Source organism: Somniosus microcephalus, chromosome 15 (genome assembly GCF_052327205.1).
Source record: "Somniosus microcephalus isolate GS21.2 chromosome 15, FLI_Smic_1.0, whole genome shotgun sequence".
NCBI classification, from domain to species: Eukaryota; Metazoa; Chordata; class Chondrichthyes; order Squaliformes; family Somniosidae; genus Somniosus; species Somniosus microcephalus.
In genome coordinates, this window is record NC_141001.1 from 129466907 (window position 1) to 129482259 (window position 15353).

Below are 15353 nucleotides of genomic sequence, written 5' to 3' on the forward strand. Positions count from 1 at the left end.
CTCCTGCTCCTATTTCTTATGTTCTTATGTTCTGATGAGCCCACCTATCCACTGTAATCCCTTGGTGTGTTTCTAATAACCCTGAATCCCATTTGTTGATAAGAACCTGTCTAGTTCCTTCTAGAAACCCATTCAGGTTTCTTGTTCCATTATCCCGTGCTTTTAAAATCATCTAGCTGTTTGATTTAGGTGCCTGCGTGGCCCAGTGGTAGCACGTACTCTAAGCTGACACTTCAGTGCCATACTGAGGGAGTGCGGCACTGTCGGAGGTGCCGTCTTTCGGATGAGACGTTAAACCGAGGCTCCATCTGTCCTCTCAGGTGGACTTAAAAGATCCCATGGCCAGTATTTTGAAGAAGGGTAGGGGAGTTCCCCTGGGCCAACATTTATCCCTCAACCAACACCACTAAAAAAAACAGATTATCTGGTCATTATTTCATCGCTATTTGTGGGAGCTTGCTGTGCGCAAATTGGCTGCTACGTTTCCTACATTGCAGCAGCGATTACACTTTAAGGAAGTGTTTGATTGGCTGTAAAGTGCTTTGGGATGTCCTGATGTTGTGAAAGGTCTATCAATGCAAGTTCTTGATGCACTACTGAGAAATTGGAGGGCGTAAATCAAAATTGCCTTGTGCTATTGTTTACCTGGTATCAACATTGGAAAGTTGGTCTTTGCTAAATTCAGCAGCAACCTTTGTCGGTCCTTTATCCTTCAACATTGTCCTTGTAATGACCAGACCCTAAACTATTCACCCATTTTTGACGGCAGCACATGGATTGGATCTCAAGGTGCAATATCCTCACTGTTTAACAAAAAATCAATTTGTTTGTGTTTCTAGGCGACACGTGTGAGCATGTTTGTCTATCAAGCTCCAATAGCTCACATTTGCAAATAGAAGACAATGGGGTAATAAAACCAAGTAATTTAATGTTGGGAGCCGGGTAAGAAACAAAAAGGAGAATAAATCTCAGGATTATCATCCAGGGTCATTTCTCACCTTGAAGAACGAGCTGGCTTGACATCTGTTGTGAGGGCGGTTTTAAGGTTATCGTCAGCAGCTGTCCAGTGAAGGTGCAGTGTTACTTGTGTCCATTGCTTCTTTCTTAGTATTACTAATTGGCATCTCATTCTACTCCAATTCCAATTCCAATTCCAATTAAAATGCTTTATTGGCATGAAAGTTTACAGAGAACCATATTGCCAAAGCTTACATAGCAAAAAGGTACAGTTTTCCAACATTCTGTAGGTGTCAATCGATTTGACATTTGTTGGGTACATACAATATTACTTTTAAACAATATTAATTTTAAACAGTCTTTGTACTTCATTTGGTACGTTCAATATTAATTTTAAACAGTCTTAATTTTAAACAGTCCTCAGGTTGTGACATGTTGTTACATATTTGGCCCCAAGGTATGGTCTGTCTCCTTCTCCTAGGACTAATCTCAATTTTGACAGATCATCCAATTCCTTGAAATCTGGGGTTGTTTGGCTTAGCTTGTTGAATAATATGTTTCTTGATGTGTTGAATTTTTCGCATTTTAGGAGGAAATGCATTTCTGTTTCAACCTCGCCAGCCAGACATTGATCGCATATTCTATTCTCTCTAGGCTGCCAGGATTTCTTGTATCTGCCTTTTTCAATTTCCAGTTGGTGGTCGCTTAGTCTGTACCTGGTGAGGGTCTGTCTCTGTTTTGTGTCTCTGATGGTCGTGAGGTAGTCTGCCAGTTTATATTCTCTTTTTAGGGCCCGGTAACATTCTAATCTGCTTTGGCTTTCGGTTATTTTGTTCCAATGTTCCAGGTAGGTTTCTTTGCATTTTTTAATGATTTGGTTCACTCGGATTGGTGTTTGGATGGCTGTGTTGGTCTGGGGCTGGTCAGGGTCCGGCTGAGTACTTAGTTTCCGTAGCAGCTGACTCAGGGGACTCTTTTCTGGGTTTAGCTCTTGGGTCTGAAAGGCTTTGAAATGAAGGGTGTCTGGGGAGCTAGATTTGAGGTGATTTAGGAAGTTTAGTGCTCGTTTTTGGATGTTTATTATCAGTGGGTATCTGCCTAGTTCGGCTCTGCATGCATTTGTTGGCGTTTTTCTTTGGGTGCGAAGGATGCTTCGGCAGAATTCTGCATGTAGGGCTTCTATTGTATGTTTTTCCCATTTAGTGTAGCTTTGGTGATTTAGCGGGCCCCATACTTCACTACCGTACAGTGCAATGGGCAGGATTATGCTGTCAAATATTTTGAGCCAGATTTTGATTGGGATTTGGATGTTGTAGAATTTTCTTTTTATTGCATATAGGGCTCTTCGGGCTTTTTCTTTTAGTGCATTCACTGCTATGCTGAAGCTCCCTGATGCTGTAATAGTTAGACCAAGGTAGGTGTAGCTCATAGTGTGTCCTATAGTGATATCACTGAGGGTAAACTGGTATTTGTTTTCCTGACATCTGGGCCTTTTTTGAAAAATCATGATGTTGGTTTTCTTTAGATTTACTGTTAGAGCCCAATTTTGGCAGTATTTGTCGAGTAGGTCTAGTTGTTGCTGTAATCCCTGTTCTGTGGGAGACAGCAGAACCAGGTCGTCTGCATAGAACAGGGATTTCACTTCTCCATCCAGGAGACGGAGACCTGGTGACTCGCTTTGCTCCAGCATGTCTGCTAATTCATTTATGTATATGTTGAACAGGGTCGGGCTCAAATTGCAGCCCTGCCAGACGCCTCTTCTCTGGGTGAAGAAATCGGTGCGTTTGTCTCCAATTTTGACCCCGCATTTGTTTTTCAGATACATTGATTTAATAAGGTCATAGACTTTGCCCCCTATTCCACATTGAAGAAGTTTATAATAGAGCCCTTCGTGCCATATAGAGTCAAAGGCTTTCTTGAAGTCGATGAAACAGGCGAATATTTTCCCATTTTTTGTTTGGTGTATATGTTTTTCAATGAGGGTGTGAAGGGTATAGATATGGTCGGCGGTGCGGTGTTTTGGAAGAAAGCCTATTTGGTTTTTTCTGAGGATATTATGTTTGTTAAGAAAATCAAGTAATCTACTATTTAGAATACTGCAGAATAACTTCCCTAGACAACTGTTGACACAGATGCCGCGGTAGTTATTTGGGTCTGATTTGTTTCCGCTTTTATATATGGGGGAGATTAGTCCTTGGCACCAGATATCGGGAAAACAGCCTGAACGTAATATGATGTTGAATAATTTGAGTACCGCACCCTGCATCTCCATATTGCTGAACTTGAGCATTTCATTTTTGATGTTGTCTGGGCCACAGGCTTTCTTTAGGTGGAGAGATTTTGTTTTTGTGGCCATTTCTTTCCATGTGATTGGGGAGTCTAGAGGGTTTTGGTTGTCTTTGATTGTTGCTTCTAATGTGTGGAGTTTTTCTGTGACCTGATGTTGACTTGGGTTTGTTTCGTTTATTGGGATGTCTTTGTAGAGGTTTTCAAAATGTGTTCTCCAGATGTCGCCATCTTGGATTGGTAATGCTTGCAATTGTGTTGTACTCAGGTTATTCCACATTTCCCAGAATTGTTTTGGGTTGGTGGAGTTTTCAATTTCTTCTAGTATTTTGTGGGTATAGTTTTGTGTTTTGTTCCTAATGGTGTGTTTATATCTTTTGAGGGTTTCATTGTATCTAGTACGTAGGTCCGGATTGTTTGGTTGGCGATGCTTTTGGTTTGATATTTTTCTCAGGTCTTTTCTGGCATTTTTGCATTCGTGGTCAAACCATTTCTTATTTTTATTTTGTCTTTTGTGACTCTTCCTCTTCTGTTTCACGAGGTCGGCTTTTACAGCTGCCTCATGAAAGATCATATTTATATCCTCTATGGCCATGTTTACCCCATCTCTGGTGATCTCATATAGATTTTCTTTAAATTTTGAAATTTTACTTGTGAGATCAGGTGAATTTAGTGCTGTGATGAATTTATCTCCACTGTCTGGGGCCCATCTGTATGTCTGGTTTATTTTATGTAGCTTACTGGGTTCCTTTTTTGTGTCTGTAGTTTGGGCAGAAAGTTTAAGGTACACATTTATTTGGTTATGGTCTGAGAGGGGGGATTGCTGCCTGACAGTGAATGCGTTGATATCGCAGGGGTCCAGGTCAGTGATTGTATAATCCACCACACTAGACCCAAGAGTTGAGGAATATGTGAGTCTCCCTAAGGAGTCCCCTCTGAACCTACCGTTAACTATGTACAGGCCTAAGGCTCGGCAGAGTTGCACTACCTCCCTACCGCTTTTATTTATTTCACAATCGAGGTTGTTTCGGTTTGCGATGGCTGGTGTGACATATAGAGGGGTCTGGCCAAACACATGGTTGTTGCCCTGTGGGTCTATGAAGTCAGGTTCACATCCTGTCCTTGCATTTAGGTCCCCACATAGTAGCACCTTTCCTTGGGCCTGGAAATGGCTGATTTCCATGTGGAGAGTGTCAAATATCTCCTCTTCAAAATATGGCGATTCTATTGGAGGTATGTAGATCGCACATAAGTAAACATCGTTTTTTGCTATTCCTATATTTTTATCTAATTTTAGCCATACGTGTGATTTTCCCTGTTTTATCGGTGAGATGTGTTTGTTCAGTTCTCCTTTATACCACACCAGGATTCCCCCGGAGGTTCTGCCCTTGCGTGTCTTAATGTTCTTTACTGAAGGCACAATAATTTCATGGTACATTGGGGGACAGTGGGTCGGCATGTCCTTTTGGCACCATGTTTCTGTTAACACAATTATATCAATGTCTTTTATAGCTTTTAGGAATTCAGGGTCTGTACTCTTCATCCCAAAAGTTGAGGAGCGGAGGCCCTGGATATTCCAGCAGCTTATGTGGAAAGAACGCATTTATATAGTTCAATAAAACGAAATAAAATGGACCTATTTTGTGGGATGAGTGTGGAAACACTATTTTCTATAATGCTAAATGATGATTTAGTATAAATTTCATGAGGCATGCACATATATCTATCTAATAGTAGTAATAATACTGATAAGATAACAATAATGATAATGATAAATAACAATATTAATAATTTCTCCGGCTTTCTATCAGGCTGTTCAGCATCGTCATGATCTTTCTCAGTTCTTGGTCTACAGTCTGTGGTCTAGAGGGGGGTCTTGGGTCAGGTATAAAAGCACGGTTCTGTTGTTGGTTTTGTAAAGGGGGGTGGGGGACATTGGTGGTCCTGTTTGGGTTACGGCTCCCAATGGTAGAGGGGGTGGGAGGGCTGCGTCTTTTGGCAGTGTTTATGAGGTTTTTTGCAAAGACCCACATCCGCTGTTTGAGTAGATGTATTTCGTCATAGAGGTCCCTTGTGTTGATGTTTGGATGATGGGCCAGGTAGACGTTGGGGAAGACAGAACATCTCGTGTCGATCTCCCTGTTGGTGTTGTGGATTATATAGGCTGGGGTGTCCTTTCTGGGCAGTAGTGTGGAGATCACGATCCGCGCCTCGGGGAATTCCTTGCTGGCCTTTTCCGCCATCCTGCTCACCGCCCTAGCAGTGCCTTCCCGTAGGGTGCGTAGGTCGTTTGTGCCTGTGTGGATCACAAGCCATTTGGGGCTTCCAAGGGATTCTTTGTTCAGGATCTTCATTGCATGTTCTGTGTTGCTGCACCATTTTTTCAGGACTTGATGACCTGGGAACAGCCTCTGGGGGTCCAGAAACTTTCCGTTGGAGTCGGTCAGCAGGACCGCCTGAGGGGCTGGTTTTTCAGACTGGGTAGCAGTAGTCTGGGCAGGACTCGACTGATGGCTGGTTGTTGGCTGGGTTTCTGGGATATGTTGTGTGGCAGGAGCGGGGTTTGAGGCTTTCGGTGTGTCCTCGTGTGGGGGGGCATCTGACGGGTTCTGCGTCCCTGTGTGTGAGGACTGGGTAGCGGTAGTCTGGGCAGGACTCGACTGAGGGCTGGTTGTTGGCTGGGTTTCTGTGGTGAGCTGTGTGGCAGGAGCGGGGTTTGTGGCTTTCGGTGTGTCCTCGTGTGGGGTGGCATCCGACGGGTTCTGTGTCCTTGTGTGTGTTGTTTTTTGGACCTTAAGAGGTTTGTGTTGCCTGCTGAGCCTTTCTACGGCCTCCGTCATTTTGTTTAGTTGGGTATGGAGTTCTTTGATCTTATTTCTTTGTTCCTCTACGGTCTTTCTCAGATTTTGGATGGTGGACTCGTTTTCCATTTTCAGCTGTTTGAGTTCCTCCGTCCAGTTCTTGGTCTGTGTTTCTCTGTATTCGTTGAATTCGAGTTCTAGTTTGGACAGACTCTCTTTCAGCAGTTTGTTTGCGTTGAGAGGTGTGGGGGGGGTGGAGATGGTCAGGGAGGTGTGTGTCTCTGCTGGACTCTCTTCTTCTTCCTCCGCTTGGCTCTCATCATCCTCTGTTCGATTCTCTTTTGCCTCCTGTCCATTGGTCCTATTTGTGTCTGCCTTAGTTTTCAACTGGGGGAATTCCTTTTTGAAGGAGTCCAGACTTTCTACATTCCCCTGTATCATGATCTTTCCTTTTTTGTTGTAGTTCTCTCTAAAGTGCCTCAGGGCATTAACCATGTGAATAGTGTGTTATAAACCCAGTTTAGCTGGGGAAAATCGTGGCGCTAAACCGGGGAGGCAGTTCCCAAAATAGTCATTCTCAATGTCAATTGAAAATGAAAGTTCTTTTAACTTCCGGGGAGCAAAGGGTTAATACTGTGCTGATTGGTTGAGAGTTCTAACACCTGTGATTGAAAGGCGATCCAGTTGTTTCTTGGCAAGCCGTGTGGTAATGAGAGTTTGGGAGTTAAGTACTTCCAAAATAAAGCCTATTATAACCCAAGTTAATTACTGTGCCATTAATGTGCAGCCATTCTGTTTGTTAAAGTGTTATTTAGACCCACTTGTGCCTCAGTAGTCAGTGATTATTCAACAGGCTTCACATTCTGCACGTGTGTGTCTTGGTGCCACCCACAATTATCAACGCCTGCTATTATTTTATTTTGTCGTGGTATATAAATGGTGTGAGTCACACAACACGAGTCGCCATCTCTGATTGGACGTATTCCTGGCGCTTTCATCACGTGACCTGCTGGATCCAACCGCCTTTTTCCCCCGTCTCCAATATTTTTATAAATGAATGAAAGTGGTCAAAGAAAATGGAAATAAAAAATCATTTTCTTTAATGCCCTGGTGACTTTTATCCCAGGTTTGCTCAAAGCTGCAATTGGGAATGATAGCATAGTGGTTATGTTACCAGACTAGCAATCCAGAGACAGACTTAGATTAAACAATCTGAGAGACATGAGTTTAAATCCCACCACATGGCAGCTGGGGAATTTAAATTCAGTCACGTAAAAAAATCTGGAATAAAAAGCTACCATCAGTAATGATGACCATGAAACTATTGGATTGCACTAAAATCCCACCTTGTTCACTAATATCCTTTAGGGAAGGAAATCTGCTGGCCTTACCCGGTCTGACCTATATGTGACTCCAGACCCACAGCAATGGGGTTGACTCTTTAACTGCCATCTGAAATGGCCGAGCAAGTCGCTCAGTTCTACCAAACCGCTCCTGTGGGAGCACCTTCACCTCACGGACCGCAGCGGTTGAAGAAGGCGGCTCACCACCACCTTTGCAAGGGCAATTAGGGATGGGCAATAAATGCTGGCCTTGCCAGCGAAGCCCACATCCCATGAACGAATAAAAAAAAATCCAGGAGATTAAATTCCTGGAGACTCCGGGACATCCTGCAGAGTTGGAAACCCAACACACGACTCTGCCTCTCAGTACATGCCAAGTGTTGTCTTGTTTCCCCCACTCAAGTCTTCACCCCCAGCCCCTCCCCACTAGTATTTGTTTTTGTACCAATTCACTACTTTGTTGGTTAATTGTGTTTGGAGGAGTTCCTTGACGTGGCCTGGGACTTTGAAAGTGCCACTGGTGTTTTAGTGACTGAATAAGCCCAATCCAGGTTTTACTGACTGGGGGATTTGGCAATTTAGTTACTGGAACTTTGGGGATCACATGACAGAATACCACCAACTTATAATTCCATCCACTGCAACTTTCAGAAGGGAATTAGGTAAATGCTTGAAAAGGAAAAATTTGCTGGGCTACGGGGTAAGAGCAGGAGAGTGGGGCTAATTGGATAGTGCATTCAAAGAGCTGGCAGAGGCACGATGGGCTGAATGGCCTCCTTCTGTGCTGTATGATCTTGGCCAGTCCCTGAGAGGACATTACCAGCTACAGCGAGAGTTAGTGGTTAGTTTAGATTGTCATGTGTTGGGAGTTGGAGAGCAATTTGTTGTGTATGTACCTGTAAGAGAATAACTGGTCTCAGACTGCAGTACCGGCAGTGACCACCCCTGTATAAAAGGCGCTAGTGAGCCTCTGTGTTTTTAGTTTTCACTATTGACTTCCACCAGTAAAGATTTATTTTGTTCACTCCTGCTGTCCGTGTCTCAATTATTCACGGACGTAACACAATTGGCCAGAGGTTTTTCCTGAATTGGCCATGTTTCTTTGTCTGTTTCCAGAGATAGCGTAATTGGTAGGTGGGACAGCAGCATGTGAGGCCCTACTGTCTACTGGATGGGGTGAGCTTAATGGGCCTGATAGTCTTCATCTACTTTTGTATGTCTTTTTGTATGTTTGTATGTGCAGACTGGGGAATCAATCTGGGTCCAGCCTAGTGTGTGGCTCAAAGAGTTCACCCAGTCAGTAACTGAGCCCAGGGACAATCAGAACTCATCTCTTCCCCTTTCTGTTCCCTTCAATGATCCGTGCACAAATCAGGAGACACACAGTAAGTTTGTTCATTTTCAATCCATGTTTATTTTCAGATGTTAAACTTCTCACATTTCAGTTATTGAAAGATGACTTGTACACGAAAAGACTCTCTGGTCCATCCAGCCTTGTCCATCGCAATATATAGACCCCCCACCATGTGATCTCCTGGGAGAGGCGAAAAACCAGACATAAAAACCCAGGCCAATTTGGGAAAAAAATCTGGGAAATTCCTCTCCGACCCCCTTAGGCGATCGAAACTAGTCCAGGAGATCATATGGCCCAAATATTCTAAGACAATTACTTTCTCACTTCAACTCTGCTAACATCAATTGAACACAATCCCCGAGAGCCTGGTCTTCAACAATCTCCTGTCTAGTTCTGTAGCAGCAGTCACAAACCCAATATTCAGCGATGACGAGAGACTGGTTGGCAGGTTGTCTAGTGTTTCCATTTCTGTCATTCCAGGTTGAACGAAAACTGTCCCCAATCTTTTCTTTAAAGTGTTAACTGTGACACCATTTAATTTGCTGGGAACATCCGTTCCTAAACATTGACAGGCCGAATTGGGGGTGGAACGTGGATCTAATTACTGGGATGCATCGGCACAATTTGCCTGGGGAAAATCTCTTAAGGCGTGACCTTCCCTGTTAAGACATTTTGTTAAGACATCCTAACTTTGAAGGACAAACCCACTTGTTTTTCCCCTCCCTCCCCGACTCCCGTGCAGTGTTAACTTTTAGCACACCCCAGAACCCAGTTTGTTGACACCCAAAGACAACCCAGAACGAGGAAAAGACATACCAACACTCCCCACTAGACCCAAGAGACAACCAGGTGGGTGGCAAATGCCGCGTCACTTGAAGAATGAAGAGGAGCTTACAAGGGAGCAGCTGACACGGGAACAGCTGACAAGGGAGCTGTGATCTTCATTCAGGCATTCTGCACACACAGCTGGCGACTAACCAAGTAGTACAGAGGACGAAGAGGGTGGAGGTACTTGTATGGGAACAGAGGCTTAAATGACCAGGAAAGACACAATAAAGTGAGCATTACCCATGAGTGCCGCACTGCTGGTATACCCTAATCTGACGGGCATTCCATCTCAACTGCCAGGCCATCAATCAGAAGCTGGCAGGATCCAAATCCAGATCCTGACGGTTCAGCTTACTGTTTGGATCTGGCGCTGGCACCCATGAATAACACCCACTTTGATCTATTTGTCCTGGGAGCCGGAGAATCTGTTCGCTTGCAGGTACGGTCCGCCCTCCTCACCCTGAGTACCAGTTGGACAGTGTCCAGCAGTGTGTGGAGGATGTCAGAATGAAAAATTCCCTAAAAAAGGTAGGGTCCTCTATACTCTAAAAATGACTTGGATTTCTCCCGTGGGCTCCAGAAATCAAAGTGTGTATTCAACACCCGGGTGTCCCTGAATCACGGTTTGTGAGGTAACCAAAGGGTTAACCAGAACCACCACCTGCTGCAATTTCCTGGAGCATCCTGGAGATCAGGCAACCCTGAGCAACAGAATCCAGAAACAAAAGCACGAAAGACTGCCGGGCCTCCGCCCCGACAGCCTGAGGTCCTCCAGCAGATTGGTGATTATCCGGTGATGCGAGTAAGTCGATCGACCTGGTAAACCCCCCAAGTCCTGAAGATGTTCTGGACTACCTCAGTGTGGATCATCCACTAGTTAGGGTGGACTACAGAGCAGCTGAGTGTGCCGACTGTTGTGTTGTCCTCCCCGGGCCAAATGTGGCACCAAGAGTGTCACCCCGTCGTTCAAGCACCAATGGGAAGCAATGCGTCAACTTGACAGAGGGACCCAGGAAGGAGGGTCCCACCCTGTTTGTTGACTTACCGGACCCTTGTCATATTGTCTGTCTGCAGACACACTGACTTACCCTGCACCGAGTCTGAAAGTGGAGATGTCCTATTATACCGTTCACACCCTGAGCCTGTTGAAATGCCAAGTGAAATCACTGGCCGAGAAGACCATTCATCCTGAATGTGGCTCCCACCCATATGTCAAAGCATTCAGCTGATGGCTGTAGCACCAATGTATGGAGAACACTGTGCTCCCAGGACCACCAGCTCTAGTTCAGATGCTGCGACAAAGGAGACCTGTGGATATATTACTGGCAGAGTGATGGTCATCCAGAAGGCTCAACTGGAGAAATACCCCCAACAGTTGAGCCTTCTGGATGACGATCACTCGCTCTCAGTGTGGATGGTAGAAGACCTGCCAGTATGCCCACTAGTAGATGGTTCCTCTGATGGACAAACCAAACATCCAGAGTGATCCACTTCCACAGGGAAGTACTGGAAATAGCCCACCCACACAACTCTGAGGTGGGCTATCCAGGCATGATCACTGCTGGGGGAGGTGGAGCTGGACAGGGTCTCGAGTGTTACTTGTGAGCTACCTGCATTCCAGGTCCTAATCTGGAATGGCGGGCTAGCAAGATACAAAGGACATTGTGCTCCGGATAAGGCCTTGAATAGGCTGGTGGGGGTGAATGGATTGGTGATGGTGAGTGGATGGTGGTGGTGAATGGATTGGTGATGGTGAGTGGACTGGTGTTGGCGAGTGGAAGGGGCCTATAGATGGGGTGGGCTAAGCTACAAAGTGAGCAGTGCCCTCCCACCCTTGTGTGTCAATTCGGGAATGCCTGAAGGTTCTGCTACAGCAGATCCTCCACTTGCTCGCCAAAGAATCCCTCAGCACCAATGGGCACCTGCAGAAGCTGAAGGATCCCCAAGGTGTGAGGACAAACTAAGTGGCGATGCAAGATTCACTGGATGATAGATCCTGCTCCTACATTGAGAGCACCCACACAGTCTGCTGCTGCAGCAGATACTCTCTGAAGGTGGTCCTCTCTGGCAGGGATTGCTCCCTCAACTCACCTACTGGTCAGTGAAGCCAGCCCCAGTGGATTTGATGGCAGGGAATTCGGGATATGCGCCAAACCCTGCAGGAAGGTCCGCCAGACCCACATGTCCCACCATTTGGATTCTGGTGGGTGGAACAGGACTAGTTTCCTGGGCAGTTCCCTTCCTTCTGAGGCTTTCACGACTGAAGTTCACCAGCTGTACCAGCGAACCTTAAGTTGTGAGGCAGAGTGGCGGGGCTGTCTACCTTGGCCATAACTGGGGCGCGCCTATCAAGTCTGCCCAAACCGCCTTGGAAATTGGGAGGGGGAATCCAACAAAGGTCGATGCCTGAGGCCTTTGCAAGACCCCAGGTAAAGACTCAACCCCCACAAGTGATGGGACTTCCAGAACTCACAGTTTCAGACTCGAAGTCACCCTTGTTTTGAATACATGGAAAAACCTCAACGCACGGAAGCCGTGGTCAACTCAGGCTCCCAGTTTGGTTTCTGGAGCGCACGCACCCTCCCTGGGAGTGCCTCTCGAGTGTCGTAGGGAGCGGCTGAAGGTGGGTCCACAGTGGTGGGTGGGAGCTACAGATCTATAAATAGAGATCTGCAGCTGCACTCACCAAAGTGGACATCACCCACAGCATAGGTGACCCTGTGTAGGGTCGAGTCCACCGAGGGTGGTGCCCCCAAATGAGCTGGCGCCAACTGGAGACAATGTCCCGGGGCTGCGTTGGTGTCACCAGAGGGGACGGATGCCTCTGGGGAAGGACACACCAACAGTAGCTGGTGGCGCTTGGGGGAACCAGCCTGATTCTGGCACCAGTAGGCACGGACACCTCCGAACCAGCTGGTGCCAGAGGAGGACTCTTCCTCTATCCTGGGAGGCCTCAGTACAAGTGGTACCGGGGTTTCACCCGATGTAGTTGACTGGGATGGATTGGCTTTAACCAGCTCATCCCATTCCACACCATCGAGGCAACAACCGGAGCGTCCACCCTTGAGACTTTCCTGTTCAGTCCCAACACTTGGACCACCGGTCGACATCGGTCGGAGATGACTGTATGGACTGGGCCCTATCCAGTGCCAGTGCAGTTAACCCCGAGCAATGCCGAACTGAGCCTGGAGTTGGAGCAGGGTTGGTGCTTGATGCCGATGCGGGGACCTGAGTGCTGGACGTGAAGGTCCAGCCCAGGGGAGAACTAGGGAGGAGGGAGAGGGGCGTGGGAAATTTTTTAAAATGGGAAAGAAACGTGCCAGAAGGGAAAGAGTTGGTTTAACACCATCTCCAATCATTGGCTGCGAGTTTAAATGGATCTGTTATTGGCCGTCAAATAAAGAAATTAAAAGATGTACAGTTGACACTAAAGTAATGGATGGGTTGAGGGGTATTTCAGTGTTGCTGTTTCCTCCTTTGTGGTATCTCTGCTGGCATTGATGTGATGTCAGGATGTGTGATCCAGGTGTCTTTGTGGTTTTGTTACTGACAACTTTAGTCTGTTGGTAGTTTGATGAAACCGTCCATTTCCTCTCACTCGTCCTGACACCAACCTGTACCTGTGGCAGAAGAAGAAATGACAAAAATCACTGGATTGCAACAAGGACAACGACAGGCATTTTATCGCTCCCCTCGTATAGTAAACCATATAACCTGTAAAAGGATTTATCAAATTCCCTTTAAAAAGTCAACACCTGGGCCAGCGTCGAGCTGTGTGGGCAGGTACCAAGCTCGGTCAAGGCAGCTCCAGTGGCATTACTGCCCAGGAGTACATTCTTCGAGTCTTAACCCTGAGCTCTCAGTACTGGTGAACACTTTGAGAAACTGATTATTCAGTTGTTCACTCTCCCTCTCAGCCTCTCCTCTTATTTAGAGCCGTTCATTCAACACCAATCAGCGGTTTCAAGAGGGACGCTCTTGACTTTTTAAATGGTCGGGCTGAGCTGTCCCACAGACTATCCCCGTGTCCAGGACAAGTTGATCAGAACAACCAGCATGAACTGACCTGCTTTCAGTTTCCAGGATTTGAGCCTTTATATCTGCACGGATTTTGCTGTAACTGTCACTGACTTTCACGGGGAATGATACAAGCTGGAAGTACAGCTCCAAACACAGTTAGTCACAGTCAGTAAATAGTTGTCTACATTTACAGATCAGGGAGTGAGCATTAAACTCCAGGACTGGGAGGAGACGGTCAGTGAGGAGTGGGGCTCAGTAACCATCAGTAACCAGGCTCCGGGACTCAGACTACCTATGAGCAACGCTATGGAAGAACTACCAATAACAAACTGAACTATTCCACCTGACTGCATCAATACTACTGTATCTGATAAACTGTTCATATTGCTCATTATGACTTTCACTAATAATACAAGATAAACAGGTTAAGACATAGGAACATAGAAACATAGAAGATAGGAGCAGGAGTAGGCCATTCGGCCCCTCGAGCCTGCTCCGCCATTCAATGAGATCATGGCTGATCATCCAAATTCAGTACCCTGTCCCTGCCTTCTCCCCATATCCCTTGATCCCTTTAGCCTCAAGACATATATCCAGCTCCTTGAATATATTTAATGAATTGGCCTCAACTGCCTTCTGTGGTAGAGAATTCCACAGGTTCACCACTCTCTGGGTGAAGAAATTCCTTCTCATCTCTGTCCTAAATGGCTTACCCCTTATCCTTAGATGGTGACCCCTGGTTCTGGACTCCCCAACCATCGGGAACATCCTTCCTGCATCTAGTCTGCCTAGTCCTGTTAGAATTTTATAAGTTTCAATGAGATCCCCTCATTCTTCGAAACTCCAGTGAATATAAGCCCAATCAACCCAATCTCTCCTCATACGTCCATTCCTGAAATCCCAGAAAGACAAACCTTTCAAAGTTCACGAATTCTGTCCAAGCCGCTGGTTGATGATGTTTCAATTGTTCGTGTTGTCTTCACAGAGCAAAGCTGTTCAGATGTTCGAGCCGACCGCATTCAGTCCGAGACAGATCAGACTCAGTGCAGTTCCTTGCCTTCACAAACTGTTGTTATCTCATCCTGGCTAATATTTATCTACTTTACAAAGCTATTGTGATGTCTCATCTCAGTGTGGTGCGCAGTGTGAGGGTGGGGCTTACTCGGTGATGTCACGGTTTGACCTCACCTTGAAACCATATATGGGAAAACCTTTGGGCTTTACTTAAGTTAAACTGACTTGTTTCGCTCGAAAGCAATAACAGGTTTCCATGTGGTTATGACCCATAGCACAGGGTGCGTGGGCGATGGGCAGTGATGGGATTGTTTGCCTTCTACCAATTATGTTAAGTAATTGCATACATTTAAAGCAACAGGAGTCGGCCATTCAGCCCCTCGAGCCTGCTCCAGTATTCAATTAGACCATGGCTGCTCTGCACCTTAAATCCATTTACCTGTCTTTGTTTGATATCTCTTGATCAACTTAGGAACAGGAGGAGGCCTTTCAGCCCCTCGAGTCTGTTCTGCCAAAGCATGGCTGACCTGTATGTTAACTCCATTTCCCCGCCTTGGTTCCACATCCCTTAAAACTCTTGCCTAACAAAAATCTATCAATCTCATTTTTGAAGTTTTCAATTGACCCCCAGCCTCAATAGATATGGGGGGAGAGAGTTCCACAATTCCGCTAGCCTTTGGGAGAAGAAGTGCTTCCTGACATCACATCCCTGACCAGGCTAACTCTAATTTTAAGCTCATGCCCCTTTGT